The sequence below is a fragment of the Cyanistes caeruleus genome, chromosome 2, assembly GCF_971803275.1.
Source record: "Cyanistes caeruleus chromosome 2, bCyaCae1.hap1.1, whole genome shotgun sequence".
NCBI classification, from domain to species: domain Eukaryota; kingdom Metazoa; phylum Chordata; class Aves; order Passeriformes; family Paridae; genus Cyanistes; species Cyanistes caeruleus.
The window spans coordinates 52,175,760-52,194,968 of NC_141702.1; the positions used below are offsets into that span (position 1 = coordinate 52,175,760).

General features: G+C 38.3%; 2 long non-coding RNA genes across 2 annotated transcripts in view; one reads left to right on the forward strand and one right to left on the reverse strand.

Annotated features, from left to right (window-relative positions):
* LOC111927223 (uncharacterized) overlaps positions 1 to 19,209 on the reverse strand; it is a 133,324-nt gene that overhangs the window by 18,751 nt on the left and 95,364 nt on the right. The gene's annotated exons all lie outside the window — the stretch shown is intronic.
* Positions 9,050 to 12,208, forward strand: LOC147654808 (uncharacterized). The gene is made up of 2 exons (XR_015282540.1): positions 9,050 to 9,411; positions 11,102 to 12,208. It is a non-coding gene; the product is annotated as an uncharacterized LOC147654808 (long non-coding RNA).

Consider the following 19,209-nt stretch of genomic DNA (forward strand, 5'->3'; position numbering starts at 1 on the left):
ACTAAGTGGCTCGTCTTTCTTCTATTGGATTAAATATGGTCTAAAAAATTCTCTTTGTAATTTATTTAAGCTGCTACTTTTTGCCAGGCAGATAAAAAGAACCTTAGCTTAATAACATATATTGTTATGACACTAGGGTGTTTTGAGAAGTACCTTTAAGGAAAATGGCACAGGGAGAAGATGTTATTTAGAGGTTATTTATTCTGGAATCAACCTCCCTGAACTCCTGGTAACAGTTTCTAAAACATTTCTGTAGCTTCAAGGATGAAATGCTCAGGATTTTCATAAGCTGCTTCCTAGTGCTGGTGAAACACTGGCGTCACATTAGTTCCAGCCCTCTGCATTTCTCAGAAGTACATATTTTCAGAAGAGCTGATTCTGTCTCCTGTGATGTAAGTGAAGATTTCCTGCAAACTTCAGCAGCAGCAGATAGAGGCAAATGCTGAGCACAAAGTCTCACCCTTGGTGACTTGCCCGTATTGCAGCTAACTTTTAGGAAAGCCAACATCACAGCAAGTGTGTTGGCTGTTTCAAAACTACTTTGCTTCTTTCATTTGTACATAAGATCTATAAATAAATTCAGGCATTTTTGTTCCAATAAGCTCTATTCATAATGACACTATCCTTAAATAGCAGGAATGCACTATAGTAATATAATGAATTCTTTTCTGTGTTTTGTTTGCAAGTTGATTAAGTGCAATCACAGTGGCTTAGTTCAGAATTCTTCCTTTATGGAATACATTTAAAAATAAAACAAAACACAGTCACCCATGAAGGACTTCATAAAATGTCCCGGCTGTGAAAGGCAGTCAGCAATCTGTGCAAGTCACGTTCAAAACCTTTGTTTGACAAACTTTCCCAGAAGATTGGCAAAATGTTAAATAGCAACTGTACATGGAATTAGAAAATGAACAGAATCAGCTGACCTGAGAAAGATCTGAACTTGTAGTTCTTCCCACAGCCAATTCTATCATACAATTTTTTTCAGAAACATTATGTTGATAAAATCTCCCAGGCTCTGAATATTTACTGCTCAGTCATTTATTGTCCTTTTTAATAAACAGGTCAGGGGAGGTATTTGTGAACATGGCATATTTTTTTCCAAAATCATCAGGCAGCCAATATTTTTCAGTACAATAGCCTACTTGTCTTGGGCAATTTTTTCGTTCTGAACAGGGGCATAAATGTTTCAAGATTAGCAGGACAAATGACTTATTTATGTTTATCCCTCTTTCTGTTGTACCATTTCTTTAAATACCCTTTATTCCATTCAGCTATCCTTACCTCCATTAGCTGTTGCAGATAGTCTGACTTGTGCATGGATTATTTTAGTTTTATTAAAGAATGTCAGACTCTGAGTGTCCCACTACAGTAATAAGACCACCTTAATGCACAGATTGCCTCTTCTTGCAGGTTAGTGCAGTGCAAAGACATGGATACGCTCCCTTGGGTGATATATTCAAAGCTGCCTACAAATTAGCTACTTACAGCAGGCAAGACCCTCATAGCTATTTGAACTTCTTTAGCATTAGTTCAAGCATGAGCTCTGTATTTCTATACTCATCAAAGTCTGCCTGTTTCAAGCCTTTTCACTTTGACTTTTCTAAACAAATTAGCAATATTTTTGTCCTCTTGCCGTTTGCATTACTTTTGGCAGTGTTTAGTGTTCTTGCCCTCCCTCTGTCCCCCATAGGACACCTGTACCACCCCGTGATCCCTGGAATGCAGCAGGGCCTGTGACGCGCTGGTGGAGATGAGAATGCCAGAACAGGAAACTTGGCTGTGGCAGGACACTGCAAACGCTCCTGGGTGCATTGGCTAATGCTGTGAAAGGATGGGATGTCAGAGTAAAGCATTTTGTTATTCTTAATGACTTCCTCCTGGAACAAGGACTCAGGGAACCTTAGATGGAATGAGCAGCTCTGTAGTTTGCCCTGAGCACCACTGGACTTGATTCATACATGCTATTGTGGAACAGGCACTCTGTAACAGGAATCAAATTAGGCTCACATCCAACAGCCTAGCAGAACCAATAAAAACACTCAATATCTATGTCATGATGCCTAATTTCAAAAGGTAATAATGAAAAAATGTGTTTAAAACTATGTAGGATTACATAGAAAAGGAAACCTCCAACTTTTGAAGAGTAAAGTCTTTGCAGATGGCATGCAGATAATTCAGAGATAGCTGTCCTGGTTTTGGCTGGGATAATTTTTTTCCTAATAGCTGTTTGTGTTGTGGATTTAGGATGAAAATAACATTGATAACACACTGATGTTTTAGTTGCTGCTAGGCAGTGCTTTCACAGAGTCAAGGAAATTTTAGCTTCTCATACTGACAGAGAGGAATCTTTGGGGGACACAACCAAGGACAGCTGACCCTCACTGGCCAAAGGGACATTCCATACAGTCTGGCATCATGCTCAACATATAGAGCTTGGGGGTGCTGGCCAGGGAGTGGCTGCTCCTGCTTGGGGACCAGCTGGTGAGCAACAATTGTGTTGTGCATCACAAAATGTGCAATATGTTTTGCATATTCGTCTATTACTATTACTATTACTGTTACTCTTACTGTTACTATTATTATTTTCTTTTCCATTCCTTCTCTGTCACATTAAACTGTCTTTATCTCAACACAAAAGTTTCACCTTTTTTTTCCAGTTCTGTCCTCCAGCCCAGTGAAAGGAATGAGTGAATGGCTGTGCAGTACTCAGCTGCCTGCTGGCTTATACCGCAATGATTGTGCATTAGAGGCACATGGAGCAAATACATGCCACATCCTTAAAAAAAATCACAAATAGACCAGAAGAAAGCAGGTGTGACGGCAACTGAATGAGGAAAATCTCAGAGATCAGAAGATGTCTCTAAGAAAACATCATTAGATCTGGAAGGTTAAATGGAATTCACCCAAAGGCCGAAATTTTGAGAAACTACTTGCAAAAGACATGTACGTGCTCAATAAATCATTTTTAAAACATGTTAGGAAGAGGCATCTTGCCAGGGAATCTGTAGGGCAAGAGATTATTCAGTCATAAAGGCCAAACAACATCCTCCTTAAGAAGACCAGTACAAAATTACATTTCCACTGCAACACCTTGGGAATGTTATTACACTAGGATCCTTCTTTGTACAGGGTGCAGCAGACTATTTGCTTCAAATTGGTGCTAAAAATTACATGAAACTGCAGGAAGACTTTGTCACAGCCACTGGCAGGTGGAATTTGACACAGATAAATGCAAACTCCATTCCTCACACCTACTAGGATATGTTCTGAGTTGGTGCTAATGTTGAGGTATAAAGTATTTATCTCATAACAAACAGATATGAGAAATTATCATCTTAGTGCTCAGTACTGTTCTGCTGAGGCCTTTTTCTTTGTTCTGGTCTTTTTATGTCAGAAAAGACAAAGAGAGGAGGAACAAAGATGATTGGCAGTGCAGAGTGGCTCCAACACAAGACCCAAATAGTTTAGAAACACTCTTACACCTGAAAAAGTAATGAGGGATGGCATTACAACAGACATCTCAAAGGACACAGAGCTCAGGATGATAATTGGAAAGGCTCTTCCAGTGCAGGAACTGGAAGGTGTCAAGTAAAGGCAGAGCTTCCAAAACAAAATTCCACATAGCTGACCTGTGGATTTCTTTGACACAGGATGCTTTGGGCAATCAAAGTTTATACAGGTTCAAAACCAATTGGACAAAGTTAAGAAAATTCTCTCAGGGCATTTATTAAATATTATTATATCTATATATCTATATGTCCATATATAGCTATATCTATATATCTATATATATATACCCATATATATATACATATTATAGCTAATAAATATTTATTAAATGTAAAAATGCAACTTTTTTTTTGAGAAAAATTAATCACTGGAAGCTAGGAGAACATCAGGTGATGTACCACTGCATACTTATTTTGCTCTTATACTTTCCCTACACGCCTTCTACCCATGGCTGTCAAAGGCAAGATCCTGGGCAAGGCAGGCCTTTGATTTGGTTTTATTTGATCCCTACTTTCTTATTGCTTTTTGGGACAGTTTGTGTGCACAGGAGATCTCCCCCCGTGCTACTGCTGGCACTGCAGCTATGTTGTTGCAGGTGGTTTTCAGGGCTGTCTCCCCTCAGTGTTCTTACTGAAGAATTTCTTCTGCCTGTTAACAACAGACTGGAGCCTAAACACAGCCCAGGAGGGTGATCCCTTCCTCCCTCCCCACCTCTGCCCTGCTGCTCTTTGACACGGCACACCTGTGTCAGTGGAGCAGATTTGGAAGACAAACAGCATGGGGAGGGGGCATTCGTTTTTCAGTAGCTTAATACAGAGAGACACCAAGATAAATGGAACTGGTTTCCAGTGTTTCCCTGGAGGTGTAGAAAGCTCATAGAGATGAGCAGTCTTTACAGAGTAAGCACAACTATTGTTTTATGACTCAATACAGTTAGATTTTCGTTAATTTATTTTTTATGTTTAAAAAGCTCCTTAGGGAAGCCTGTGAAGCATAATACACATGATTTTTCAGCTTGTTGTGATATCTGAGTTTCTACACCAGAATGTCACTGGGTTTTTCTAGAGGTGCTTTATTTCCCACTCAGATGAGAAGCAGACAGGTTGGTTGCAATTGGTTACCCAGCCTGGCAGTTTTCCATTCAGCCATACCAAACTGGAAAGCCAGCTGTTAATGCTAAACCCAAACATCAAACCCACCCCTGATGGGTGCTAGAACCTGGGCATGAGGAAGGGAAGCATGAGGGAGGAAAGTGGTACAAGTTTGTGCAATCTGAAAGGTCAGAGAGGCAAGACACAGAGAAAGGATGGCCTTGAGTAGGGTGGGCAGATGCAAATTTCTAATCCAAGGGATTAAGAATGTTTTCACTTGTGTTGCTTTTCTCACAAAGATGGTTATTCTCATTTACAGCTATAAAAGAGATCTGCCAGAGGTGGGGACCTCTGGAAACCTGTCTGAACTGGTGCATGCATGGACAAGAAGGTGGATAGAAGAAACACACTGTGGGAAAACCTCTAATGACTGATATATTTCCTAGCAGTCAGCAGGTTTGAATTAGGTAAGAAATACTGAATGTAGATACATGATGACACCACAGCTATCCAAACCACATAGCCAACAAAATAACTGTCCACAACAAGAGAGCAGAGAAAAAGGGAAGTTTTCTGCTGTGTTTTGTGGATTAACACCCTGCAGAGCAAATGGTAGGCTGGCAATATGGATTGTTTTTATTCCTTCTCCAGCCTGTATCTTTCAATTACTGTGTCTCACCATTATTCAAGGCTAAACTTCTTTCAGCAGATTATTGGTACTTGAGTACAGACTTTTTGTTACAAACATCGAGGATTATGAGATCTGTTCATGAAGAACACAGCAGTACAAATAATAATACAACTGTAGGTAGAAAAATAAATTTTAAACTACCTTTAAAAAAATTAAATAATAATTATATAAATTATATTTATTTTTAAAATTTATTTTTATAATTAGATAAAATTATATAAGGGGATGGTGATGCAAAGGGACTGAATATCTTATATTGAAAACTTACAGTGTCTGATTCCAGACTTGGAAAGAAATTGCCTGTTAGAAGAAAAATACCTATTACTGTATCATTCAAGGAATTCAAAAGTGGGATAGGCAGCCAATGAAGACATTTCAATGCGAGTGTTTATAGGAAAAAGTAATATTACCTTGCCTGATTTGCAAACACCCTCATTTAAAATTCTCTGACATTCAGTGTTAGCAGATTGACATTGATTTCAGTATTCAGCTCAGCTAGAAAAGGCTTCTGCTATATATAACACAAATGGTACAGAAGGTGCTGCTCTCAGCAGGCAAACGTAAAGCCAGATGAAAGAGTAATGATACAGAAGTACAGCCTCGGTGATCACAGCTAATAATGAAAGCATTTGACTTCAACCAAAATTTTAAGGGAAGAAACTTTCTACCAGTACAAATAGTGGTGATGCAGGTGGACCATATCTAATAGTTCTAACTGCAGAAAATGATTTTGATGCATCTGCACATGTCTGCCAGTTTGGCAATGGAAAATCTTAGATTGTGTGTGAGAAACAGAGAACACGGTTCCCCTTCAGCAATACAGTGAAATAAGCACAGATGAGACTTTAGACATGCTCAGGTCTAAAGAAAGTAGGAAGCTGACTCTGTGATAGACAAAGCACATCCATTCCCAAACTTTATCTTTTTTTGATAATTTGTAGTGAGCACTGCAGAGCATACTGACCATGCATGTTGTCAGCCAACATCACAGCATTGGAACAGACAAACACAACCCAAATGATTTCATTTTCCTTGGCTCTGCCAGTGTGTGCACCCAGAACTCTGCAAGAAGCAAGACTTTCTTCTGCATTGATAAATACCAGATTTACTGAAGTTTTCCTACTGCAGAAAGAGTACCAGCTAAGGCTTCCGGGATAGATTTCTCTCTTTTGAGGGGAGCCTGGGGACATAATATATTGAACAAGCTTAAAAATGAAAATAAAGTGTTGCAAGTATTTTCCTTGACATGTCAGTGGAAAGTTGCTGAGCTGGTGTTAATCTGCAAAAATTATTCTGATTTTTCCGAAAGAAGGAGAAAAGTGTGTTCCTGTTGTGGAGAGCTGTGACTCTTTTACAGCATACCTCCAAAAGCCTGTCTACTCTACTCATTTATAATGCAGCCCAGGTCTCCTCCTACACATCATGGGAGAACAGACAAGTATTTATTCCACTTGTACTTGCTTAAAGTAGAGGAAATGGTACAATTTCGTAAGTGTTTTTTTTTTTGTTTTGTTTTTTTTTTTAATATGTATTGGATGAAAAAAAATAGACCCAGACCTTTCTTTAAATGGATTTGTGCGTCAGCTTCTAAATTCCACCAGGGATGGTAGTGGCAAAGCAAATTAGAAAATTGAAAAAGCAGTAGGTGAACAGGAGTTCATACAAAGAAGGTTGGGAAAATATCCAAGCAAGCGGCATCAGCAAGAGAGTTTATAATTTAATTAAATTATGAAAAGAGTAATGGGTCAAGTGATGAAAACAACAATACAGCCTTTCAAGGCAATAAGTATTAGAGAAGCCATCTTCCAACTCACAAAAAAATCAGTCCTTCATTCCAGTAACACAGGAGCAATTGTAAATTCTGTTGATTAAGTTTGCATGCAGTGAGATATTAGATTTGCTCTGAGCTCTGCAATGCCTACTTTAGCAACTGTTCCACAAGTGCACAGTGAATATTCTGAATAATTTTATGCCAATAGGATGCCTATGGACCACAAGTGTGAGTTGGGGTCACCGTACAAAAGTGAATTATGAAAATGTTAGGATTGTCCAAAAGTTTCATTTTTCTTGGTCTTTTTACAGCATTAAGATACAGGGTGTCAAATTTTACAAATTTGTAACAAAATTTGTAAAAAGGTTACAAATTTTACAGAGGCCAATAATCTCTGTATAGACACCACAGAAGCTAAACAATCTCTTATTTCTAATGGCACCTTAGACTGAGCCCATTCTGTAGCTATTCCTTCCCTGTCACTTACCTTGTTTTCCCCTTCATCCCCCATGAGCAGTAGCTTGCTCCTGATTGCTCCATACAGAGTTTTAGGAGTAGTTTCTTTTGGTATTCAAAATAGTTTTCCATTTTCTGAGTTGCTTTATACCTGTTGTTTGTTTTGCTTTATACAGCTAAATTTTGTCACATCACCACAGCTTTGGAGAAAGTATGCAAGAAGAAAGCAAGTGAACTTTTAGTGTATGTACAACAGCATTGCCTGATCTGAGGTTTTAACGAAGCTTAAGTGTCAAGCCCTCTTCCAATGCCATCTTAAAAGGCTACCAGTGGTGCAGAGATTCATTGGAGTTTTATTATCCTGCTCACAGTAATAATACTATTACTGCACATTATGATTAATAGAATTACTCAGCTATTTGGTTAATAAGCCTTTAGTCACTTTGCGTGTTAGCAAGATGGCGCTGACTGTCCAAATCACTGAGATATTTGTGATCAAATATAAATTAAATGTTTGTGTTTGATACAATACAAACATTTTTATATGTTTGTATAAAATCACTTGTAAAACCTAAGCAATTGCCAGCAGTTTGTGTATGAGATAGTAATAATAATAACGTGATACAATGAGGATTTTGAGCTTGGAAACTCTATTTTTAGAAGAAAGCAGTAGGATAGATCTAATTAGACTGTGCCAAAACAGGAAAGAGATAGGGATACTAACAGCAAATATCTTCTCCTATAGCACACTGACTTGAAATCTGGGATTTAATTAAGGAAACCAACTCATCATTGAATGAAGCAAATGAACCTCCAACAGAAGATGAACTGATTTTGTGTGTAACAGTCATGGGAGATGTTTTGTTTTGTGTCCACATGGTAATGCTGGGCCATTAAGCTTCCCTAAACCTTCTTTGGGTTTGCAGTGCTATCGCAGAGATATGAAAAAAGGAAATAACCCTGTACTGATCTTTCTCACATCTGCAGCCCTATAAACCTTGTCACTGTCTTTGGCAACCCTTGGTTGGTGACTACTGGTGATGAAAAGACCTTGAAGAATAGTTATCTAACCACCTGACCAAACCATCTTAGTTAGATCAGCTAAAATATAATAATAATGATGGTGATAATGATGATGATGATAATAAATAAATAAAGAAATAATAGAAATAGAAATAGAAATAATAGAAATAGAAATAGAAATAATAGAAATAGAAATAGAAATAGAAATAGAAATAGAAATAGAAATAGAAATAGAAATAGAAATAGAAATAGAAATAGAAATAGAAATAGAAATAGAAATAGAAATAATAACATACCAGCAGTAGTGGTTTAATTTATATCATTATTTTGTTACATTTTAGCTACAGTGTTAAAATGTTTTATTATATAAAATTATATATATAATACAATTATATATAATTATATTTTGATCATGTAATGCAAGAGGCTGCATTATGTTCTTCAAGTGTTGTAATAAGCTGAATTGTTAAAATCCTTCACATTTTTACTATATCTGGACTGCAGTGGTTGATAGAGAAAGCTGCTAAGACAGAAGAACAAGACATTCCCACATGAAGAAATATGAACAAGTAGCAGAGGACTGTGTTTGGTGCACGAAAGAGCTACAAACACTGAACAGATAAAGTGAGGCTTATTATCTCTTACTTTGTGCTTCAGGAGTTTGAATATGCTAAGAGACTCAAGAGTTGAAGTGCTGTAGCAGGAGTAATCTGGAGAGCAAGAAACATTGCCTAAGTGCCAGGGCTGCCAGGCTGTCACATTCCTACCTGGGCTGGCTCTCAGACAGAAGTGTGGCCAGAGATCTGCAAGTGTCTTGAATACTGTGCATACCCCCAACAAACTCCAAAAATGTTATTACTCCAAAGGTTGGTAATTTTTAATTTTTTTTATTTTTTTTATTTTTTGTAACTAAAATTTCAATCACTGTAGTTAATATCCAAGGTTTAGGGTGACTTCTTTTGCCTGTAATTATAAGATGTCCAGGCTGGAAATATATTACTTGAGGAATGGGGGTGGGGCAGAGTGTCTATTTTTTCCTCTAAATTCTTAAGTTTCCTGTTGCTTAGTGCTAAATACTGAGCAAGGTGGGAGCCAGTATCTTCTGTAGTTTGAGAACAAGTAACTTTTCTCATGGTGAGAGTTTTCCACAGCTTTCCCATGAAAGCAAGCAAGCATCTTTCCATGGGTAAATGGGTGCAGTTCCTCTCAAGTCAGTGAAAATCTGGCTTTAAGGAATTGTTTAGCAAATGTTTCTTGTTTTGAGTATTTTCCTTTTTTAGACCACTTGTCACGACTGGTCAGTCAAACACTTCCAGCAAGCCAGGAACACTCTGTTACAGAGCCACTGATACAAATACCCTTGTCCCAGCTAATGCAATATTAAATGCAAAAGAACTTTACAGTTCTGTGATACGTTTTCAAGTCTGAAAGAAGCTCATTTTTGTTAAGGAACATGCCAGGGGTCTGGAAACTGTTATCATATGAGACTTAAAAATATGTTGTACAACAAAGATCTTGACTTTTCAGAGTTTGGGATGTTTTGGAGAGTGGCCTAGTACTTGCCTGGTTTTTTGTTTTTGGATCAACTACCCTTTGTTTGGTGGGACTTCTTTCATTTCTAAAGCTACTTCCAGTTCCATCATTTTTTCTTTGAACCTTCCCACTTTTCTAAGACCCCAAGTTATGTTATGTGCTCCCGACTAAATTCAGGATATATGTGTGGAGCCAAGCCTGTTCTCCCACATGCTGCTGTAAAAAGGTCAGCTTTTTGTCATTCACTTCTCCCCTTCCTTTTCTGTTTCAACACGAATCACTTCATTGGCAGGCTATAATTTATAGTTTCCTCCCTGTAATATAAGTGCAAATGGTTCATTTTACTGACATAAATTATATGCAAAGGACATGCTTAAAGTTGATCAGGCTTATGAGCCTGCTCTTACATCCTTAATTTGTACCTTATACAAGAAGAGAAATAACAAATGGAAAAAGAATGGCATAAGGGAGTGTGACAATTAAAATAGGTGGGAAGAGAGGAGGGATATGTCATTCTTGGACGTATTTTCCTTGGAAACTTAATTAACTCTAGATGAATCCCACAAAAAATAAAATAATTTGCAATTTTTCTCTCAATGTGTTAACTCTGTATTTATGGTGAAATAAAAGAGAAATAAGTATATAGCCTTCAATAATTATACAACCACCCTTCTGGACATGAAATTAAAGAAGAGGAAAGAAAACCAGTCAAAAGACCCTAAACAAAAAGAAGTGAAATTTATAAAATGAGAAGAACTGTATTGAAATTTGGGATAGGGAGCCAGCAGTAGTGCAGCAACATGTCTGGGTAAAGCAGGAAACCCCAAATCCAGTGAGCTGCTTTGTAACTTAAGATGCTGATCTCAGTGCCTGTAACACTAGTAATGTGTCATTTCTGGAAGCTAGGATGACACAAAACCTGTGTGGGAAGGAGGGAAAGCAACCTGCAATGTGGGATTGTTTGCCTTTTAATGAAGGATAGCTGAGAAGTTAATTGTACCTACGGTTTTTTTATGAATGCAGGTAACCTGATCCTGTGAAATCTATGGATGAAGTTCACCCTTCAGCTTCCTGTGAAGCTTGGCATGGGGGCTGCTATTGTGTACAGAATCACAGGAGACATCAGTGCCTGGGAGGCAGCAGCCAGCCCTTGTTTGCTTTCATCAGTCAGCTCCAGAGCTGTGATTAGGGCTCTCCCCAAATCATTCATGCTTTCCATAGGAATAACCAGCATCACTATATGATACATCTTTCTGCTAGTAGATTAGCTACTCTATTACTTGAAATTCAATTCTCTTATTTTAGGTATTGCTTGGAATCTTCAACTCATGTGCTTTAAGGAAAAGCAGTTACTGTATTCCCCCCCTACCAAAGTGAATGCCCTGGTGTTTGATTTGACTGTCCTGTTTAGTGCCAATGTAAGTAACTCCAGTCCTGTTGGAACAAGAATCTTGGAGATCTGTGTGAGAAACCTCACAGAGGGAAACCCTAGGGACTACTTCTAACAAAAGCATAATTTGCTTCACAACATCATCTAGGGGGTTTTTTGTAACCCAACTGAATCCTTAATTAACCTAAAAATACCTTTGGCAACTCCTTCCCAGATGTTTTAAAACAACAGGGAGAAAAATCTAAATTGTCTTGCTTTCCAAACACCAAATTAGAAAGTGGTGGGTCATTTAACAAATAACCACCACAACAATAAGAAAGAAATTAGTGCTAATTATAAGCATTCTATACAATAATTTTCTCTGAAATAATGTTCCCAAATATCTATTGGAAATCTGGCGCCTTCTCCAGACATAATGGACTCAGTTTGCTCCCTGGTGTTCATACCCTTCCATTCAGGTTGGTGGCCATGAGATTTATGACATGAATGTACTCTGCCTTTTCCCATCATACCTCAGAACTATGAAACTGCAGAATATATTCAAAAATGTACCCACAACAGAACCTGCCTGCTTAGTTGCCAGAGTTAGAAAAACACTCCCAATGTAGACAGAACAACAATTAGCACAACCTGTCTTGCAGCAGCCTGCATTTGAAGGACTCTTATTAAGCAGAGGAATCTGAAAATTTGACTTAAAGTTGTGGAAAACAAATAAAGTATTTTTCTGCTCTTCAAGTTTATTCCTGTTGGAAAAAAGCCAAATGGTGCTTCTTATGAGCAGTTCCCTCCCAAGTGACCCCAGCCTGCTGATTGCACCTGTTTTGCCCTACAGCATGATGATGAAGCACAGTTTCTCTTTTCTGAAGAAATTCCTAAAAATCCCTCCTACTAATGCTGTTTAAACATGAAAACTGGACAGTTATTTTCCTGCAATTTCTAAAATTTCACACTCCCAGCAATAGGCACAACACATCTGGGTTTCCAAAGGCTGACATTGGTGTGTCACATCTATAAAGTGGATTATATAACTTGCTTAAAGGAGTAACTACTACTAAAATGTAGGTACTATTAAAATGAAGTAGAGATCTTCCTCCAGTAATATCAACACTGTAATGCTTTCCTTCATTTTCATTTACTTCTGCAGCATGAATGGAGAAATTCCTGTAAATTATTGATCTCTTTCAAAGCCACTTTAGACAGAACATCACAATCCTGGGTGAAATCTTGGCCAGAGCCCATCAGTGGAAAAACTCCCAAGACAGCACAATATTTAGCTGAAGGTCCTAATTTCTATAATCTAATGAGCTCATTCTAGATGGGATATAGCTACTGTAGCTCTGAAGCTCTTTCTTCCTTTTTTGACTCTTGTTAGCATGGATCAAAGACAATCTTCACATACGCTAGTTTTCTTTTATTATTATTCATTGAAAATAATATTGTGCTGTGGAGCCAAAGTCAAAATGAAAAGAGGAATAACTTCCAATCACTTATACTGGAAATTAGTTCAGAATCTCCTTTGTGACTCAGTGAGGTATAGTTCTAAAGTTCACAGTGAACTTATTTTTTTAATTTTTAAAAATAATTCTAAGAAAAGCAGCTTAAAATAGCTTTAAAAATTTCCTGCCACCAACCACGTTCAAAGCACTGTTTGGCTTGATATAATATTTTTAAACTAAATTGAGGTCTTTCCTTTACAAAAAATTTGAAGACAGTTTATTCAGGCTGAAACACAAATCCAGATTGAAACGAACTGAAAAAGTAGATGAACTTTATAGAATCAGAGAGGGAAAATTCATACTGAAACAAGCTGACAACATAAATAATAATTCATTAAAGATTTTGGTTAAGCTGAATGCACTTATGTTTTAATCAGAGAGCATTGTCCACTTCCATACTGATGTCCATTTCAGATTGTAGTCTCCATGGACAGCTCTGAAAACAGCACTGGTTTTTAGCCAAGGGTAGAATAACTGAGTGCACTGCTCTCTTGATTTACATGGAGTCACAACAGTGATGTTAGATTAAGTTAACTTGGAAATTTAGCCTATTTAGTAGTGATCAGCTATGTGCATTGCTCAGCTTTACTACACTGCTCATGATTCAGAGGAAATTTAAACCTCTGATTCAGTTGCATGCTATTAAAAGATTAAGTTTCATCCTTCCTTCCACTAAACAAATATAAAGTCAGTTTTTATTAGCAGTGCAATCGTATCCTTTTGCATTTTACCAAATAGCAAGCATTTTCAGTCAGTCATTAATGGGCTTGCTGTTCTAACTGCTACCAACTATCTTGTTCAACCAGTCAAAACCAGCATTCAAATAATGCAATTTGCTTTCTCCAGTGAGCTCAGGAGCTCTGTCTCATTATGGTGGGAAATTATGTGCAGCTACACCTACTTTTGTCACTTCTTAACAGGACCAGAATAATAGCCAGGAACACAGGACAGGAAAGGACACTCCAAGTTATGTTCATCCCACTGCTCTCCTTGGAGCCACTTCATACAACCTCTTCCATTAACTTGTCAAGCTGCATCTTTACAACAGGTGACCTGGATGGGAAGTCAGCCAGCCCTCTGGGAATGCCAGCTAGTGCTGGCTGCTAGAGCACAGCCAGAAACACGCCATGCCCATCTGCTGGTGCTGGTCCCAGAGTCCCACCAGAGCACATCTAAATCAAATCACCCATGGCACCAATTTTTCAGGCCAACAGATCCAGTTCTTGCAGCATGAGCAAGGCCACACAATGTACTGCTGAGAGCTCTAGGCTGAAAACCTTCTCTGGAAATTGGGGTTGGTGGTTGTCCTGGTGCTCCTGAAAAGAAATCATGTGAAGGAAAGGAAGTCCCTCGAGGTTTTTGTGGTTTTGCAAATACCCCCCATGACTCCCATGGCTTTCTTTCCATTCACACCACACTTTAAAGGTGAGAAAACCTCTTCCAGGAGTACCTCCCATTAGAATTTAATAGTTTATGGAGGACAGGTAGGCTCAGACCTGGACTTTGATTTAATGTCTACTGGGATCTTACCCAAAGAGCAAAAATTACCTGCCTCTGCTAGATATTTCCAATGTTATTTTATGTATCTATCAAAAGTACTTTTTTATCTGAACCTACACCAAGCCAAATTCATCCCACCACTGAAGCAGTGTCACATCCAAGACCAAGGGGTATTACAAGGAAACTTTCTACTGACTTCATCCTGTGCTGGCCTGACCATTTATTTGGTAATTTTCCTGAATGATGAAAAAGGGAAAACTGGCATGTGTCTTCTCCTGGGAGACAGAAAGCATCTTGTCTGCCTCTCATTCAAGGTTTCAAACAATAATTCTCCTTTATGACTATGTATTGTTTTTGGCAATAATTATGGATATAAAGCCAGATAAGTTTGGTGTAAATTAGCAGCACTCTGTGAAGTCACTGGAGCTGTGCCAGTATATACCAGTTGAAGGAATGGCACATAATGTGATGTTCTGGAGCTGTGCCAATATATACCAGCTAAAGGCATGGCCCATAATTCTCTACATCAGCATCTTTGTGCTGCACTCCTTTATCAACAGCTGCTATATATTCTAAAAACAGAGAGTCCTGTCTTTCAAGGTCTGTGGAGCACAGGCAGTTTTCTCATTACAACTGTTTTACAGGGTCTTTGAGAAACAGACACCATATGTGATTAATGTTTCTGGGCCCTTTCCCAGTGCAAAATAAAAAAAAAAATAAAATAATTGCATTAGATCCATGCAGTGCTTTTGCATATCAAAGGTGGTTTGGTCCAAGTGATCTGGTAACCTAAACTCTAAAAGATGCAGAGAGCTGCTCTCTTCAGCTCCTCATACGCAGGCATTTGGTATACAGGGGGCTCTGACCCTTGTACTGCACACAAAAGGTACAAGCAACTCCTACCTACATCTGAGCTTCACTAGAAGACACGTGCTCGGGCATAGGGCATGTTTATATTTATTCAGTTATTAATATAATTTCATATGTAAATGTTTGATGAATTTGACTGTGTATGTATTAAGACGATTGAATGGGTTTTTTCTTGCTTAAAGGTTAACCACCAAATTTTAAGCTCCAGAAGGTATAATTAATAATATTTGTAGTCTGCAGTTATGGTTCTGCCCTGTGTTCTAACAACAGACGAGCTTTGCTCCAAGGTATTTACAGCTTAATGTTCCCACAGGTAGTAAAATTTTTGGTTTTTTCTTTGCCTCATCTAATTTATTCTAAAGTCAACTACATAGCTAAAGCCTGTAGCTGCCACCCTCAGATTAATACTTGAGCTAGACCGCCTAAAAGCACTTCTCTTACTCAAACACAAATGAGGACAATTGCTAAGGATCTGTGTTTCCCAGCTGACAATACAGCCTTTGTTCAGTTGATACATGCTTGGGTTTTGCTGGGTGTTTTTTTTCCTCTGAAAGAGTGGTAGCAAAAGTACAGCCTTCCCATTTTTCCTTGGAGCCCCGGATCAGTAGACTGTTGAGTGCGATTTCTTGCCTTATCTAAACCTCTCAGTGATGGTCACTCGGGAGCAGACAGGCAATGCCACAGACGTTCCCAGACAGGAAAAAGTGGCCCCAGAGGAAAAGATTGAGCAGGTCTCTGTTTAAATGGATCTGACAGCTTTGCTTAGGGAAAGATGTTTGTCCCTGTTTATGGACGTGTCCTTTTCCCCCCTTACGATTCCCAGGACCAGAGTTACATTTACTGTGTGTCTGACTGTCTGCTTAGGGAGCCGGAGGTCATGTGTCCCACAGGCAGTGGGGATGGGTGAGAAATAAATCCACCAAGGCTGCTATTCACAAGGGGGTTGAGTCCTTTCCATAACATTTCCATTATCCTATTTAAAGTTTAATACCCAGTGATGGAAGTCTCTCCCTTTATACCACTGGAAGTACAGTCAGTGTCCTAACCTGCACATGCACAATATTTTCACATGAACCCTCCTCAGGCTGGAAGAACAAAAATGTCAAAAGTGTTTTACTGGTATTTAAGCTAGAAAGTGAAATCAATTGGTAATCAACTGCTTGTACAGATTCACAGTTTTTCCAAGCCACATTTTCTATTCTCTTACTTGTCAGATAAGATAAAGACTTATTTTTAAACAAAAATATTTTATAGACTTTTTTTTTTTGCTGTCAATATTTGCATTTTGAGGACATCTAGCAGAAGTAAGAGAATCTTCAGCCAGAGTTTAATTTTAGAAAGGAAATACGGTATCATGCTTGAAGATTTTCTTAATCAGTCGGATTTGTCCTGACTTTCAACTTTAGATAAGAAAATAGACCATTTTATCACAAGGTTTTAGTGTGTGTGAGGTTTAGTGCCAACCAAAAATGGCTCCCAGTATTTTAGTTATTAAAGTCACATTTGCTGGTGATTATAGCTATTTCCTGCATAAAATGAAGTTTCCACAAATACTTAATAAGTCAAAAGAAGTCAAATAAATGCCATGCCTCTGGAAATATGAAATAAATTAATATTTTTCTGAAATTTGAGTATCCCGTCCACTGGCTTAAATTTATGTAGGAACTTATATTTATTCCTGATAATGTCTAAAACATCTCACATCTAAAAACTTCACCAAGTTATTATTTCTATCTTCCAAGAAGCTTTCTCTGCATTCTCTCCTCTTTGGTGCAGAGGAGCCAGACACTTTCCACCACCAGACAGAATTAAAAAATAGCCTTCTGCTGTGATCACATATCAATATATGAACTTTAACCTCTTGTTAAAAATTCAGACTTTTATAATGTTTTCAGTTACTTTAGTCAATGGTTTTGCTGAGATTTTTGCTATAATCTTTGAGATATATATATCTATATATATATTTATCTATCTCATAGGGGTTTTTTAATGCTCATCTAATAAGTTTTTTCTAAATAGTTATCTAAAAAGTACTATATTTCATAATGTTGCTCTTAATCAGAGCAATATGGTTATTGTAAAATTATTGATATTGAATTCAGTCCACATATTGAAGGAATAATCTTTTGAAACTGCACAGGGCCAGTCAGAGATATAAGGAACTTTAAAAAAGGACAAGTCAAAACAACACAAAACAAGGCAAAAAGTTGTTCCAATGTTTTTTCTTTTCTTTCCCACAATCTTGTGTTTCTGAAATAAGTGCCTGAAGGGCTTGATCCAAACCTCTTTGAAGATGAAGGGAAAATGTGCTGTGGAGCCTTTGTAGGTGCTCCTGGTGCTCCAGGTTTAGCAGCCCACCGTGGCTGCCCATGCAGGGTGGCTACACTTGGTGTTTGCAGGACACTGATTAACACAGTGCATTAGATCCTGACAGTCCTGTGCACTTCAGTTTCTTCCATAAGAACAAAAGAGGGTGTCTTTCTCCTGATTCCAGAGAGTAAAGTCAGATATAAGAAGAGTATTTTGGAATAGCCATAATAGCTGAAGAAGGAAAATAGCCATAATAGCAAAGAAGGCACAAAATCTAGTAAGACAGGGCACTATTGCAGTTCACAGACAAATGACAGAGAATGGAAGGAAAGTCCACAGTCAAAAAAATAAAAGGCTAATCCTTGATGCAGACAGAAACAATTATTTGCCTGCAGCTGTTCACTGGAAAGAACCACAAACTTGTGAACACTCACAGCTCATGATCTGTTTAGTCATTGGTGTACACACCCCACAAAATAATGGCAGGGTGCTAATTATATTGAACCATATACTAAGGATCTAGTTAATTTTTAACTCTGGAAAACTGTCATTAAATTAATCAAAGGTAGAAGCTGAAAGACTCTGCCGGTTGTAACTTACAAGCAGGCCCCTACCACATAATTCTCTGACCAAATGGGTTTGGGCAGCTGCAAATTAGAGTTTTGATGGTTTATTCTCCTTAATGAAAATCTCATTAAAAATCCCAGAGATACAAATTATTTGCAAAAGGCACCATAGTCAAGGCCCTTAGTGTCCACCCGACTCATCTTTTACATCTGAAAAATCTTTCTTCTCAATTCAACCAAGCTTCAGCAAATGCTGTGTACACAGATGAGTTTGACAATTACTCCCAGGAGTGCAACTAAACTGGGCATCATCTTGTAAAAGCATGACATGCTTGCCTTGAGTATCAGTAGAATGAAAAGCAAAGATCCTTGTGTTTGCCCCCAAATTCCAGCATTTTCACAGGCTGCTCTCCTGCCCATGTATAGTATCTTCACATCATATGTATCACTGCTTCTTGTTGACTGCAGGAAGAAGACAATTCCAGATGGATTTCTGCACCAGGTTGCTCTCTACAGAGAATTCAAGGGTTGAGAGCGGTTCCTAAAGAGGACAGGCAGGATGCATTGTCCTTTGGCTACAGATAACTTATCAGCTGACCCGAGTATGATTTGTCAGAAAACATTGACCTACTTTTTCCCTGCTGTTTCTTCCATCAAAGAATCTGAAGGTAGTTTATCATTGTCTCACATTCACTCCTGGTGAAGAAAAGCTCCTACATTTCTAAAATGCCTTGTACAAATGCAAACATCCCTATGTGCAATGGTATGCTTCACCTCTGAAAATGGGATTGAGGCAGCTAATTTCAGCTGCTCTCCCTTCTCCTCAGTGCAAGCCTTTGGACTATTGGGAAGGTAAGACACCTTGAAGACTTCTGACATTGTGACACTCAGTTTCCCTCCTCATTTGCCAGGCACACACAAATACACCTCGAAGTTTCTGATCAGCTTCCCAGTGGCTTCAGTGGGTGTGTGATTTGGCTTGCAGGTATAACTCCAAAT